Genomic DNA, 14,752 nt, shown 5'->3' with positions numbered 1-14,752 from the left:
CTGCTCACCCTAGCACTGGTACCAATATGAAGATTGGTCAGTAGATTTAGCAGAACATCTGGAACGCCACCTCCTTTCAGAGCAAGCCAAAGTGCTGACCTATTGACTGAATCAAAAGCCGCTTTGATGTCAATATATGCCATGTGAAGTGAGTGGTTAAGTTCTTGGTACAGCTCAGCCAGAAGCCTGAAGGTAAGGACAACGTCCACAGTCAGCTGCCCAACAGTGAAACCTGATTGCTGTGGACCATGATGTCGTTTAAAGAGTGTCTGCACCTTCCCAAGCAGAAAATGAGCGAAGACTTTTCTAGGGACTGATGACCATGTGATTTGCATGTAGTTGACACACACTGTGTGAGGACTTTGTCTTTGTACAGGGACATTATGAGGTTGTCTTGCCATTCCATTGGAACTTTTAAGACCAGTTGATGCAGCCTGATGCTCACTGGTTCCAAGGACTTGTGAGCAACTCAGATGCAATACCATCAGGTCCAGTAGCATGTCCATCCCCTAACTCTTGGATGGCCTTTCATACTTCCTCAGGTGACAGAGGATCAGCATTGATCCCTGGGCCTGCAGCCATGCAGTTTGTCAGTTCACATAGCTCTGGACCATCCTCAGCAGGTGTGCGGTTCAGCACGCTTTCATAATGTGTTTTCAGTCTGTGCAGGACCCTGTCCGTCAATGAGCAGGGACAGCCACCTGGTTCTGTGAGGGGGATGTTAGAAGGCTGTTTCTGGCTGCCAGCCAGGCTTATGAGGGCCCTGTAGGCAGGATACAGATTGTTGTACTTTGGGCTGTCCTTTGCATCATCAGCCAGGGAGTTGACGTCTGTCTGTCACACTGACATGGCCTGGAAAATGTCTTTTAGCTATTTATGTTCTTGGACATTTCCCTGCTTGCGTGTTTTTCTTTTTTGCTAATATATCAAAGGCCTCTTCAGAAAGCCACAGTTTCCTGCATGACTGTCTGAAGTCAATTGTTCCAGCAGGTAGCATGTGATATAGCGTTATGTATGCCACTCCAGGTGATCTCAGAGGGTACCGAGGTTATGTATGTGCTCCTTGATGGCCTGTGTCTATTTCACAACTTGGATCCTTGGAGATATGCTGGACATTGTACTGTTGCTGAATGTCTGATTTGCAAGGATTCAGAAAATGCACTAAAAGCTGAGAGACAGCTTGTCTTTGGTTTGAGTTTGCTGTTGCTTCTGCACTGCCAAAGACCCAGAGAGATTTCACTGCGGAGTGATTTCTGATGAGGATGTGCTCAGTATCCTTCATGGCATGTCCATTGTTTGAAGCCAGGTCCAGCGATGGTTGTTAAGGAGCCCCATAACACACACACACTCGGTGACACACAGTGTCAAAAAGTGAGTGGTGTCATTTGGGGAGCATGGACCAAGTAAAACCTATCCTTGGTTTCATAACCAGTTCGATTGCAGGCAGTCACATCAGTGAAATCTCCGAGCAAATAGCATTGTGTCGTCAGGCAGAGTTGACTGGATTTTTGCTCCTAGCTGGTGGTAGATTGTGTCCTTTTCCTCAGGTGATGAGTCTTCTGTTGGAGCATAGGCCACTGTGACAGGTAAGTGTCAGACGATATTGGAGCTAAGTAGACAGTAAGATGGAGAGATGGGGTTCCATGGGGTTAAAGCCTATGCTACAGATTGTCAGATAACAAATGCCACAGATTGAGTTCGGTGCGGGGACCACCTGAGTGGAGGAAGGTTGTTCCTTCCACAGTAATTCTGAGCGCTTTGTGCTAGACAGGTCTGTGTAATGTCAGTGAGTACGATCTTGTAACTGGTGAGCTCTTAGAAGAGCTGTCTTGTACACAGTGCTGTTCAGTGTTAACATGTTCCATGTGTTGCTACGGAACGCACCTCTAAGGTCTGGTTTAGGCTTCTGGGAAGTTGGGGTCATTTCAGGCTGCTTCTTCCCTAATTGAGGAATATGGCTTTCATCCTCCGGGTCCGTCGAGTGAATGCCAACATTACCCTGATCAGGGTCCTTACCAGGTAGTACTGACCGGGGCCAGTCAGACCTGAGGCTCATGAAGGCAGGGATGACCACACCTGAAGTGTAGAGCAGCTTACACCATGACTACCCCTACCCAGAAACTGTAAGGAAGGGATCTTATGGGCTGTAACATGCATGTGTAGCGCACAAGAGAATCATAACCACCTATAGAAATGAGAACTCCTCCTCCTCTTGCCTTATCCATGCTAGGCTATCTTTCCAGTACTTGAATCAGTACCTTATTTTTCTGGGAGTGTGGAGAGAGGAGGAGGGAAAGAAATCTCCTTCTTCTCTTACCACCACCTGATCTTGCTGCAGGATGACCAGGACTTTCTTTCGGCTCTGTGTGCCCTAGAGCATTAAACCACTGGGTCAGAGCCAGTGTAAGCACAGGAGGTGTGGCATGTTCACAGTAACCTGTGCTGTTTCAGATGCAGTTTTTGCCCTTCAGTGTAGTTTTACTGCACTCTGTGGCCCTGTTCTACAGCTCTAAGCTCAGCACCCTGAAGTGGTGACTTCTGGGAGATTTCAAAAAACTTTGTTGGGGCCCAGATCATAGGGACCTCTTTTGGGTCGGGTCACTAGAAGTCACCAGAAGGTGATCACTGGACAATAGCATGCAACTGGTTGCTGGCAGACTTGACTCCAGTTCTGTGGAGAGCAGAAGGCAAGGAAGGCAGACCACTTCAGCAGTGGCTGATACACCGCAGAGTGCTAGTGGTAAGACTGTTTCTCCATGGAGAATCGTGCCAGTGGTCTCCGTTCATTCTGGCATCGCACTGGTGTATGCTGGCATGCTAAAGGACCACATGGGTTTAGCCTTGTTTGGAGCTAGTCATTGCAAACAGTAGTGTGGATGCCTGTGCAGTATTGGGAGTCCGTCTGTATGTAAACCCCAGGTGTGTGACAGGCATGATGGGGGGCCCATACGGTGCTTAGCACAGTACATTTCTCTGCACTAGGCACACCTCCTTAATTGGCCAGAAAGAGTCACTGTTGTTGTTCTTTGTACTTTCAGTAGAGTTTTTGGCTGAACAAATCTTTAATCCTCAAAACACTCCTGTGAGTTAAGTATAGGATAAATAAGAATTACATCACCCAATAACGAAATGCAGCTACCTCTGGAGTGTAACATGGCAGCTATTTGATCGTGCACAGCAAGAGCTTTTTAGGAAACGGTTGAGCACAGGGATGACTTCTTCCCCTGAGCTCTGTAGTGTTTCATGCTGCATTGCGTGGCACTTAGAGATGCACTAGCCTTATGGAAAAAGACTCAGGACTGGAGTCTGGCCAACCCAGGACACTGAAAGATTTTTAATGATATTTGTCGTCATTTCTCTTGTGTTTAGTATGTCAGCGACCCCCCTCACTCTAGGACATGTTTTTCACTAATTAATTAAACCGCCAATCTCAACTAACTACCTTTTAAATCATTAAGTCTATATTATAATGAACAGTGCTTGATAGAATCATAGAATCCTAGAAGATGAGGGATGGGAGGGACCTCAAGGTCATCTAGTCCAACCCCCTGCTCAAAGCAAGACCAACCCCAACTAAACCATCCCAGCCAGGGCTTGTCAAGCTGGGCCTTAAAAACCTCTAAGGATGGAGATTCCACCACCTCCCTAGGTAACCCATTCCAGTGCTTCACCACCCTCCAGTGTCTTTCCAGGTATTGAAGTTAGGCTGACTGGTCTGTGGTTCCCCCAGGTCCTCTTTGTTGCCCTTTTTAAAGATAAGTACTGTGTTTGCTTTCTCCAGTCCCCTGAAACCTCACCCATGCTCCATGATGGTTCCAAGATAGCTTCAGCTAGTTCTTTAAGTACCCTGGGGTGAATTTCATCAGGCCTGCCGATTTGAATATATCTAACTTATCTAAATATTCTTTAACATATTTTAACTTTGTTGTTAATATTAACTGTGTTGGGTATCTGGTCACCATTAATCTTAGTATTAACTTATTGTGAAGACTGAAGCAAAATAGACATTTAACATGTCAGCCTTCTTGATGTCATCAGCTATTAGCTCTGCTTCCCCACTAGGGAGAGGGCCTGCACTTTCTTTCTCTTGCTCCTAATGAATTTAAAGACCCTCTTTTTATTGCCTTTTTATGTCCCTTGCTAGGGTGTAACTCATTTTCTGCCTTAGCTTTTCTGATTTTGTCCCCACATGACTATGCTAGTCTTCTGTACTCCTTAGCAATTCGCCCATGTTTCTACTTCTTGTAGATTCCTTTTTGATTTTCAGGTTATTAAAGCACTCCTGATGGAGCCATATTGGCCTCTTTCTAGTTTTCCTATCTTTCTTTCGCATTGGAATAGTTTGCTGTTGTACCTTTTATATTGTCTCCTTGAGAAACTGCCTGCTGTCCTGAACTCTCTTCTTCTCCCCTCCCCCCCCCCCCCCCCAATATTTTTTCTTCCAATGGGGCTTTACCTAGCTGTTCTCTGAGTTTGTTGGTCTTCATTTTTGAAGTCAGTTCTTACTCTGCTGCTCTCATTCCCTCCTTTCCTCAGAATCATGAAATTTCTTATTTCAAGATCACTTTAAACCAAATTGCCTTCAACCTTCAGATTCACTACCAATTCCTCCCTGTTGATCAGAATCAAGTCCCTCTGGTTACTTCTGTCACTTTCTGAAACAAAAAGTTGTCCTCACTACATCTCAGGATCTTATTGGACGTGTATTTTGTATTTTGTCATTGAAGTGTTTTGAATATTTCTGTAGTTAGTTCTAGAGATGCCTCATTCACCTCCTCTGTTTCTAATTTGGTGGTCTATAATAGGACCCTACCATGACATCATCCCTGTTTTTTTCCCCCTTTTATCTTTACTCAGAGACTTTCCGCTTGTTTCTTTCTCACTTACTTCTGGACCTCAGAACAAGTGTATATACTCTTGATCTATAATATAACACGCCTCCCTTTTTTCACTGCTTGTCCTTCCGGAACATGCTATGCCCTTCTATACCAATATTCCAGTCATATGATTTATTCCACCAAGTCTCTGTGATGCCAATTGAGTCATAATTTAGCTACTATATTAATACTTCCAGTTCTTCCTCTTTATTTCTCATATTCCTTGCATGTGTGTATAGACATCTAACATGTTGATCAGATTCCTCCACTGATTTTTTCTCCTGTTACTCTTATGACCCTATTGTAATTTTCCATGTCCTCTCCAACATCTAGCCCAATCGTAAGGTTGCCTTTTCTTAAATCTACCTGTGGCTTTTTGTCACCTGCCCCTTCTGAACCTAGTTTAAAGACCTCCGGCCTAAGTTGGCTCCATGTGGCATATTGCACTGAGGCCTAGTGGGATGTTCTGGTTTTGAAATACGTGTCTGAAGGGTTTTCATGCAGGTGTAAGAGAGAAATCAAGCTGCCCATGTTAATAGTCTGTATTATAGTCTTTTGTAGCTTCAGTTTAAATGGTATGAGAAGTGTTGACAGAACTTGAAATCTGTTTTGGCTTTGGTATCCAGGTAGGGCCCAATCCTGTAAATACACACAAATGGGTGAATAAGGGGTTGTGTGTTTTGGCCCTGTAGGACCTGATGCTGCAAACATCACTGAGAGTGGTGCTTACTACCATTATTCCTGGGGGAATCCTGCGCCAGTGCACATGCGCAGAATTCATGTGCCCCGCAGATTGGTTTTTTTCTCTGCAGAAAATACATTCTCTTGCAGAGGCACTGCAGCTATGCCTTTTGCCCACCCGCGGCTGCTGTGATGCAAGAACAGAGGGCGGCTGGCTCACCGTAACAGCTTGAGCCAGCAGCCAATAGGAAGGAGGCTCTGTGAAGCTGAATGGAGATGAATAAAACTGTTTGTATTCCTTTTATTATAGCAGTACTAGACAATATTACGCAACTTGTGTAAGTCCTACACACGGTAATCAAGGAAGGACTTGGAGGTGACACTGAGAGTATAGAAAGTTCTCTTCTAGTTGGGAGGAAATCAACGATGCCAATTATTCCATAGCTCCCATTGGTTTCAAGGGCCAGTTCCACCACATATAGCAAGGACCCTCTGTACTCAGCATTGGATTCTGCCTTTACCTTCATTTCCCCTTAGTTACAGTTGTTTACTGGTTCCCAGACCTTTCAGGTCACTGCAGTGTCTGAGTCCTCTGGGTAAGTCCAAATTCATTACACCCCTTCTAGAGTAATCAAGAGTCTGTCCATCTTCCCCCTACGAGCAGGGGTTGCTGCATCCCCTCTACAGGTGCCAGCTTAGGGGGATCGCATGCCCACTTTCTACTCTAGGTTTCTGATCCTGGGGAATCCTGAACTACTGAGCTGTCTACCCCCTATAGTCCAAATTGCCCTGTCTTCTTCACTGTCCTCTTTCTATGCTCTCAGCCCTCCTGACTGCCTCCTGTTCTTGGTAGAGCACTAACTCCCAGATACGCTGTCCCTGGAGTCTTCCCTGGTTTCCTGGCCTCCCTCTGAACTACTAGCTGCTCTTATTTTCTCAGCAGGCCTGATCTTAGTCTCTTGATCCTTTGTCACTCATTTCCTGCCCCCAGAGAGGTTAACGAAATCAGGCATAGGTGCAGTTGAATCCCAACCCCTGTAAAGAGCTCCTTCACCTTGTGAAGTTTTCATGTAGCAAAGGTAGAAAATTAGAAGTGAAATAAATAATTAGTGTTGCCAAGCCTTGTGATATGTGGTGGTTTTCTGAAATCTTCAGCTACTGGAGTCACATGATTACATCAGAATCTCAGCCTTCATTTAAAAAAAAAAAAAAAAGGTGTCTAGGGTCTAGCCTTAATGGTTGTGGAGAAAACCTTGAAAATGTGACCTCTAATGACTTAAAAACCAAAAGGCAAAAAACCCAAAAAGCTCCAAAATGCACAAGTTTAAAAATTTCATGATATTAAAGCCAATCACATTTTGGGGGGGCCTGACTCATGATTTCTGAATGCTTGATGTTGGCATTACTACAAACTGTTAATCAGAAACACTGAAAGGCTTGGAAAGGATGGGCCACATCCTCAGATGGTGTAAACTTGGATTAGTTCCATTGATATCAGTTTGCAACAGCTGAGGATCTTGCCCTGTATTCCTTGCATTGGTATTTCCAAGTTCTGTACCTCGTATATAGTGGGTTTTCCATATGTTGTTTTAATTAATAGATCAAATTGCTACCCGCCTCCTGGAGTGACAGATCAAAAAGCCTGCGACCTCAGAGCAGTTTACTTCCATGTAATATTTTGTGAGAATCTGGTCCTCATGAAGGCGAAGGAGTGATAACACGGAGCAGTGCTTTTCTGTGTTGCCTGTTTCTAATACACTGTCACTGGAATATCTGAGTGCTGTGTTGTGTAGGCAGGTTCTTCTTTGCACAAACAGTTCTGCCAGCACATCTCAATCCTGACTTACAGCATCCCCATCTATTCTGACCCAGAATGCCAGTCACACTGAACTGAGTGTCAGTTCTGTGATCGGGACAGATATGCTCTGCAGACTAGGTAGAACAACCTAGCTCTTCCTTGCTTTTGTTTCTGGCTCTCAGTTGAAGTCAGTGGGAGTCTTTTGTTTGACTTTATTCGGGAGTTTGAACCGGGTTCTGTAATCAGGATGTGAACAAATGTGGGTTAAAACAAAAAGAAAGTCACTGGAAAAGGCCCTGCTGGCGATGTCTGAATCTCCAAGGCTTCCTTAGTGTCCTTGAGCTTAGTAGGAATTCCAGCCAATAACTTTTAGCTAATTGAAATTCCGACTGCAGTGAAGAGAGTGGTACAGATAGTTTCATTTCACGGGCTTTTTACAGGGTGACGTAAAGGAGATGTGTGTGTATATGTAGGTAATTTAATTAATATAAGGAACTCCATGTACTAGAACATGAGTATGGAGCACTGTACATAAGTAAGTAGGTTCAATAAAGTTGTTATGCATGGCAAATGGCTTCCTGAGTCTAGCTCTTAAAATGGGGCTTCACGCCATTTCCCTTGCCCCAAAGCCCAGATTCAGGAAAGGACCCAGGTCCTCTGTTATCGCCCATTCACCTGATGCCTGTCACAGTTTCCTAGTCTGGTTCCTCCCCTTCCTACCAGTCAGCAGTGAATTAAGAGAGGCATAGTTCTCCCACTTGAATGGTGGGGAGGAGACTGAAGGTAGATGTTTTAGAAGTGGGTCTGGAGGCCTGGCTCTCAAACTGACTGGGCAATCAGTGGCTCATGAAAGGAAGTTGGTCCTTCTCTTCCTTCTACCTCCTCAGGGTAGCTCAGAGAAGCACCTGGAATCTCTTCCCGCCTGGATGTTCCCTTCTGGGTGGCTGGATGGCACCTGAAAGAGAGTGGTAGAATATGCCTCCCCCCCCCCACTTTTTTTCCCATATTAATCTCACACGTTTATGTATTATTTAAAGTCTCAAACTGCCTTTTCTACTGACAAGCTGCTCCTTCCAGGGTGTTTGCTGTTGTTGTCTTTTCATCTCGCTGTCATTTAAACCATTTTCTTCTAACTGTATGAGAACTGCACTTGGTGCACACGGAGAAACTTCTGTCGGATGGTTTATTTTTTTGCTGGTTGTTCTTTCCTGTTGGATTTACTGGATTAATGAATTCCATGTTGGGTACTAATTAATGGCTTGGCTCTCTGTCAAGCTTTCAATCGATGGCACACCAGAGTCTATTACATCTGATTTTAATTAACTAAAAATCAAAGCTCCGCATTAGGGAAACTGCAGATGTATATTCTGTCGCCTTCTCGGTTGCTTAAAAAGTAGAAATCATCTAAGAGCTATATTGTGCTGGATAGGAACAGCCTTTGGTCAGAGTCAGTGTAGAGCTGACTTCAAAGGGAACTCGGGAAGGAATTGTGCCTCATCTCCATTCCTTCTCTCCAGCCACCACTTGTCTCCCTCACCCTGATCTCTCCACCTGGTCTTTCTGAGGCTTCCAGTCCCACGAGCTCTGTTAGGCATTTGTCTTTCTTGACCCCCCATTTCTGTACTATCGGGGCACCTCATAGTCTTTAATATATTTATCCTCACAGACTGCGTGTGGGGCAGGAAGTACTGTCACCTTGAACTAATCAGAAAATGTTTTTTTGTACCTGCAAAACATTGTGAAGAAATCAACACTTTTGCTCAAAGGTTTGAGAGTTTTCAATGAAAAACTGAAAACCAAACGTGTAAGTTTTCAGCAACTTGAAAATAAAAAAAAAAAGCAGAAAGTAACCCTCCTCCTCCTCCTGAAATTTTGTTGAAAATGAATACTTCCTGCAGAAATTTGTTTTGACAAAAACAAAAAATTTCAAGCAGTTCTATTATCATCCCCGTGTCACAGATGTGGAGCTAAGGTGCTGAGAGACAGTGTATGTTAACACTGCAGTTGGAGATTGTAGCTGGATAGGCATATCTTAACCTAGCTAGTGTGGCTAAAAGTAGCAGCAAAGACATGGCTTCAGCACAGGCTGTACAAGTTTGACTAGGAGCCTGGATATGTACTTGGGTCGCTATCAATGGCGTCTGTGCTTCTGTGTCTTCACTGCTATTTTTAGCCATTATCGTTAGATGAAAGCTAGCATTGGTATGCCTATCCGAGTTGCAGCCACACGTCTGATTGCAGCGTAGACACGTACCCTGTGTGACTTGACCAAGGTTTGACAGGGCGTCTGTGGCAGAGACAGGAATTGAAACCAGGTCTCCTGAGACCCAGGTTAGTGCTCTAACTTTTGGACCATGCTTCCTTCGATTCTCGGTCACGCTCAGATCACCCGTTTCTAGCGTTTTATGCGTCAGCTTGCCTGTTGACTTCATCTCCTGGTTCTTCACCACTCTTGCCTCCCCATTCCCACTGTAACATCAAACCCATCCATGCCCAAAATCTGCTTACCCCCCCCTCTGCTCCCAGGCCATTGAGTTCCTCTGGAGGGAGTTTCATAATCATGCCAAACTTCCTCCACTATAGATTAGCTGTCCTCCCTGTGTTCTGCCATCTTCCTGCTCAACTATCATTACTTCTCTGCTCTCCTTGAATCTAGATACATATTTGCTCTACCTACCTATAAGTTTATATAGTTCTTAGCACAGTAGGATTCTGGGCATTATTGTGATAGCAGTAATAAAGAGAAAGGAGAGAGAATATGGGCAAATGGACTTTTTTCCCTACATGCATTTCATGATGGAGCAGAAAATGTTTTCAAAGTTTGCAACATTTGTCATTGCAAGGAAGTAAAAATCATTTTCAGGAAATTGTTTAGAATCTGATTAACTTTCCTTGCATTGTTTCGCTACATTTTATATCTAAAGCAATAGTAAAACTCTATTCTTAGGTAAGCCCTTTCAGGTATGCCTGTTCCCTGGTTGACTTGTGCTGCCCTTGTGGTGGTAATTCATCCCCTACTGGCTGCTGATTATGCTTCCTGGTCCCCCACGGTGTTTGTTGTTGGCTGAGTACCTTTACTTGGCCTCTGTGCAGACTATGGTGCTGCTCCCATGAGAATCTCCAGCAATTTTTGATGTGCATATTTCTACTTTCATAAAAAACTTTCCCTTTTCAATTTTAAAATGTCTGAATTTCTCTCTGCAGATGGCTCCATGTGTAAAGCCCTTGATGCAGAGGGAGACAAATTTTGTCCTTTTTTGGAAAGACAATATCCTTGTCAATTTTGCTCTGTTGATCTTGTATGTGTAATATGCTGTATGTATACTGTGTGTAATATACTGTATACTTGTATGTGTAATATACTGATGATGATCCCACAGTGAGCAAACGAAGACAAAACATAAAAAGACCAAAAGAGAATGGAGAGATCTCGAGAGATTAAAAAAGAGGAGGTGCTTCCATACCATGGGGATAGGAGCCATATAGGAATTTAGATTGGCGGATGAAGACAGAGAATAATAAGACAAAAGAGAAAGAAGAGAGTCAAATCCATGAGAAGAAACAGAGTGAAAATAATAATAGTCCTAATGGTGGTGGTTGTCATGATGGTTTTGCAAAATTAAATGCGAACAACCCAGTTTGTATGTGGGTCACCAGATGGACTACACTAACGGAATGGCAGGCGAGGCGAGTCCTCCAGAACTAGTCATTCTCCTTCCTAGGTGTGTCTCGTAACAATACCTGTGGGACAGGAGATCCGGTCTCAGGTAGCAGTCTGCAGTTTGACAAAGCCCATGCTGGTGATCTTGTGCTTAGGGCCCAAGGCTGGAGTTCCATTACTAGTCTGGACGGAAATTCTTCTGCCTGTAGAAAGGGACTCAGGGTAATTCTCTCTGACAGGTTTGCTGAGAAGTGTAGTGCTTCCTGTCAGCCATGGTGAAGTCCTGACTTAGGGCAACTCATGCTGGGAAATCAGAAAAGTACATAAACTCAGCCCTGTCCAGTGATGGAAGGAAGGAAACAGGCTTCTGTCGATGCTGTAATCTTGCGGTGCAAGTGAACCCGCTTCCTTTGCTGATTTTTTCCTTTGTAATGGTTTTTGAGGCAGGCATCTCAATGCAGAAAGTCTAACCCAGTTTCGAAGACTGTAGCTGCAATATGTTGTTTCTTTTGATGAGCTGAAATAAAGCCACAGACAGGGGAAGGTGGTGTGTTCTTCCCCCTCCCCTATTTATATATACCTCATGCCTTTCTATGTGACCATCCAGAACTACTTTTTACTAAAATAACATGTTCACTGCTCCCAACTCAGCTGTAAAATTCTGGGCACAGGAGAAGAGCTACATAATAGAAAGGTAATATAAGCACAGGATCTTCGTAACAAAAGGAGGACTCAAGCACTTACCTTTCCTAAAATCCAGTGGGAAATGCCATAGTTCAGACTGCTGCCCATGCTATGCACCAGATATTGTCCTAGTTTGTTGCTCACTCATTTCCCCCGCCCCGTTCCGTTGCACCACACTGTTGCAGCAGATTGCCATCCCGTTGTCAGCTCTCAAATCGTGGCACCTTGCCAGGAATGTTTATTTTTATTCCAGTAAGCGCCTGCTCCCTGTCCATTGCTGAATGCTGGAGTTGACACTGTGCCTCTCTTCCACTGCGTCAAACGCGGCGTAGGTGAGACAGAGCCTCAGTTGTGACGGGATGCAAGATGAGAACAACCTGGCTGGGAACATTGAAGGCGGCTGGGGTGTCCAGTTCTGGTTGTGTGGAAAAATGCCCCATCCTCTGTGGAAAATCTGTTCCCACTGACTTGCTCTGCTCTCTCTTCCTTGAGCATGTGTGCTGATCTCCTCCCCAGCCTCACATGCATTACAGCATCCATTCCCTCTGGCAGTGCCTGGCCCAATGTGGGGCTAGCTTCAGTCTCTCTGAGGCTCCTGACCCCATTCACTCTGGGCACCATCATTTCCCCATTGAATTTCCTTATGTCACCCTGATCTTTCCCCACCCCCCTTAGATAACCCTAGATACAGTGCTCAGCTGCAGGGCAGGAGGCTGTGGAGTCTAGTGCCACTCCATGAAATAGCTGGGAGAAGCTTTAAAGCTCAGTGTACAGCCATCACCTTCTCGCCATACCAAGCCAAGGTGCATAAGGTCTAAAAAGAGCAAGGTTCTTTCCCAGCCAGGGTCTACTGTTCTGTCTCATTTTCAGGCATTAGGATGTCTGCAAATTTATGAGAGGTCCTAGCTACATTACAGCATCAGCTGTGGTGGGGGACCTGGTTACAACATGATTATCTCTTGACATGGTTAAAATCCACTGCTGTGATTTGTTTTTTAAAGGGTGCTGAGCACCTGTAGCTTCGATAGACGTCAATGGGGTGTCAGTGGGGTGTCTGGAGTTCAGAAAACCAGAGCGCAATTTGGGAAACACAGTTAAAATAGCTTGTCCCTGTTTATGTTGCAGGCGAGAACGGTTTTGTCCATGTTGGGGACAGTTGTGTTGTAACCAGGTCCCTTGTCATGGCCGATCTGTGTAGTGTAGATGGAACCTAGGATGTCTTGGAAGCTACAAAATTACTGATGAACTGAACCCTAAATTACTCAGGAGTATTGTGCTGCGGCTGCTGCTGCTTATGCTGACCCAGCCTTGTGCCTCAGCTTTCTTGTGCTCTCTCTGGCTCTGTATCTGTCTGTCGTCTCTTTTTTAATACTTAGATTGTAAGCGTTTTATACTTAGATTGTGGCAGGGACCATCTTTGTGTAATGTGTTTGTACAGCGCCTAGCACAATGGGCTCTTCCTTCAGGACGGGGGCCCATGTGTGCTATCACAATGTAAATAATCAACAGAAGTGTCAGGAGGGACTCTAAGACAAACAGCTGTACACGAACATTTTGGTGCCCTCCACTGCAAAATGTAGGCGGGGGTTCTGCCTGTCACCTGAACTTTTCAGTCAACAGCAGAGCTGCCAGTGATTTTAATTAATGCCAACATGAGAGGGGAATGAGACTAATGGGTTAAGACGAAAAACAGTCGTTTGTTGTAATGTATTCCTTTCCTATCGCCGAGGTATGCTTCTCAAGATGAAAAACTAAAGAGCTGCATTTAATGAAATTTTGCATTTAAGCCCATTAACTTAAGTGCTTAGCTAGGGTGCACTGACATTTTGAGTAGAGGAATTCTGTATCTGCCACCCTGGAAAAGGTGAGCAGGCACTTTAATTGACACTTCTACTTTACTGAGCCGCCTCAGAATGCCCGATGACTGAACTAGGGAAGGAAAAGGCTTGCACGCACCAGAGATGGCAACGGCGCCTCATTCTGTCAGCTAATCCTTTTGAATAATAGGCTTGGAGCTGGCATATGAAACTATTTTGCTAAAGTAGGAGGATTCCACAGCCCAGTTAAAGGATTAGATCCCCTATGTACGTGAATCTGGTAGGAGTGGAAATAACATCTCTCGTGCTATTCAGAGTTAAGGGCTTCTGGCTGTGCCGCAGGCTGCCTAAGACACCTTGGGTAGGTCACTTCTCCTCTCTATGCCTTGGTTCCCCCCACTGTAAAATGGAGATGATGTATCCCACACCCCCACATGTGTTTTCATGGTAAATTTGGCAGTCCTTGTAAAACGCTTTGAGATCTTCAGTCAGCAGGTGCTATGGAGGTGTTTTAAATATTGTGTTACAGTATCTCCTCGTGGCACTGACCTGCTTCATTGTGCTAGACCTAGCGAGAGTCTATACTCCAGAGAGCTTATAGTCTAAATAGACAAGGCCACGGACCAAGGGTGGGAGGAAGGAAGTTTGATAAGCTGCAGTTAACACATGAGGAGCTGGGATCCAGAAAGTTGAAGTGACTTGCCCAAGATCACACGGAATCTGTGGCAAAGCCAGGAATGTTCCTTGTTAAACACAAGGCCGTCAGCAAGGTCTTAAAGACAAGGTTACTCTCCAAGGACAAAGTCTTTCTGTTTTCTAGTGGTAAAGTCACAAAAGCAGGGAGATCGCCCATCCCATAAGGCTGGTTTCCATAGACCCATAGAAATGTAGGTCTCGTCCACCCCCCCACCCTGGGGCAGAACCCACGTTTTCAGAGATGCCCACCTACGTTTTGTGAAGAAATCCTACCCATGTGCACAAAATGGGGCCTTTAAAGAATGTCTGCACTGCAGTAAAACAACCGCAGCTGGCCCGTGTCAGCAGGCGCGGGCTGCAGGGCTATAAAATTGCAGTGTAGTCATTCAGGCTTGGGCTGGAGCCTGTGAGGGGGGAGGATCCCAGAATCCGGGTTTCAGCCCAAGTCCGAATGTTTACACTGCAATTTTATAGCCCCCCAAGCCGGAGTCAGCTGCCATAGGCCAGCGGTAGGTGGTTTATTTGAATGTAGACATAG

The sequence above is a fragment of the Emydura macquarii genome, unplaced genomic scaffold, assembly GCF_026122565.2.
Source record: "Emydura macquarii macquarii isolate MOO-44397 ecotype Brisbane River unplaced genomic scaffold, CSIRO-AGI_Emac_v2 contig_3134, whole genome shotgun sequence".
Classification (NCBI taxonomy): domain Eukaryota; kingdom Metazoa; phylum Chordata; order Testudines; family Chelidae; genus Emydura; species Emydura macquarii.
The sequence above is the reverse complement of the archived record's forward strand: the minus strand, read 5'-3'. Positions refer to the sequence as shown.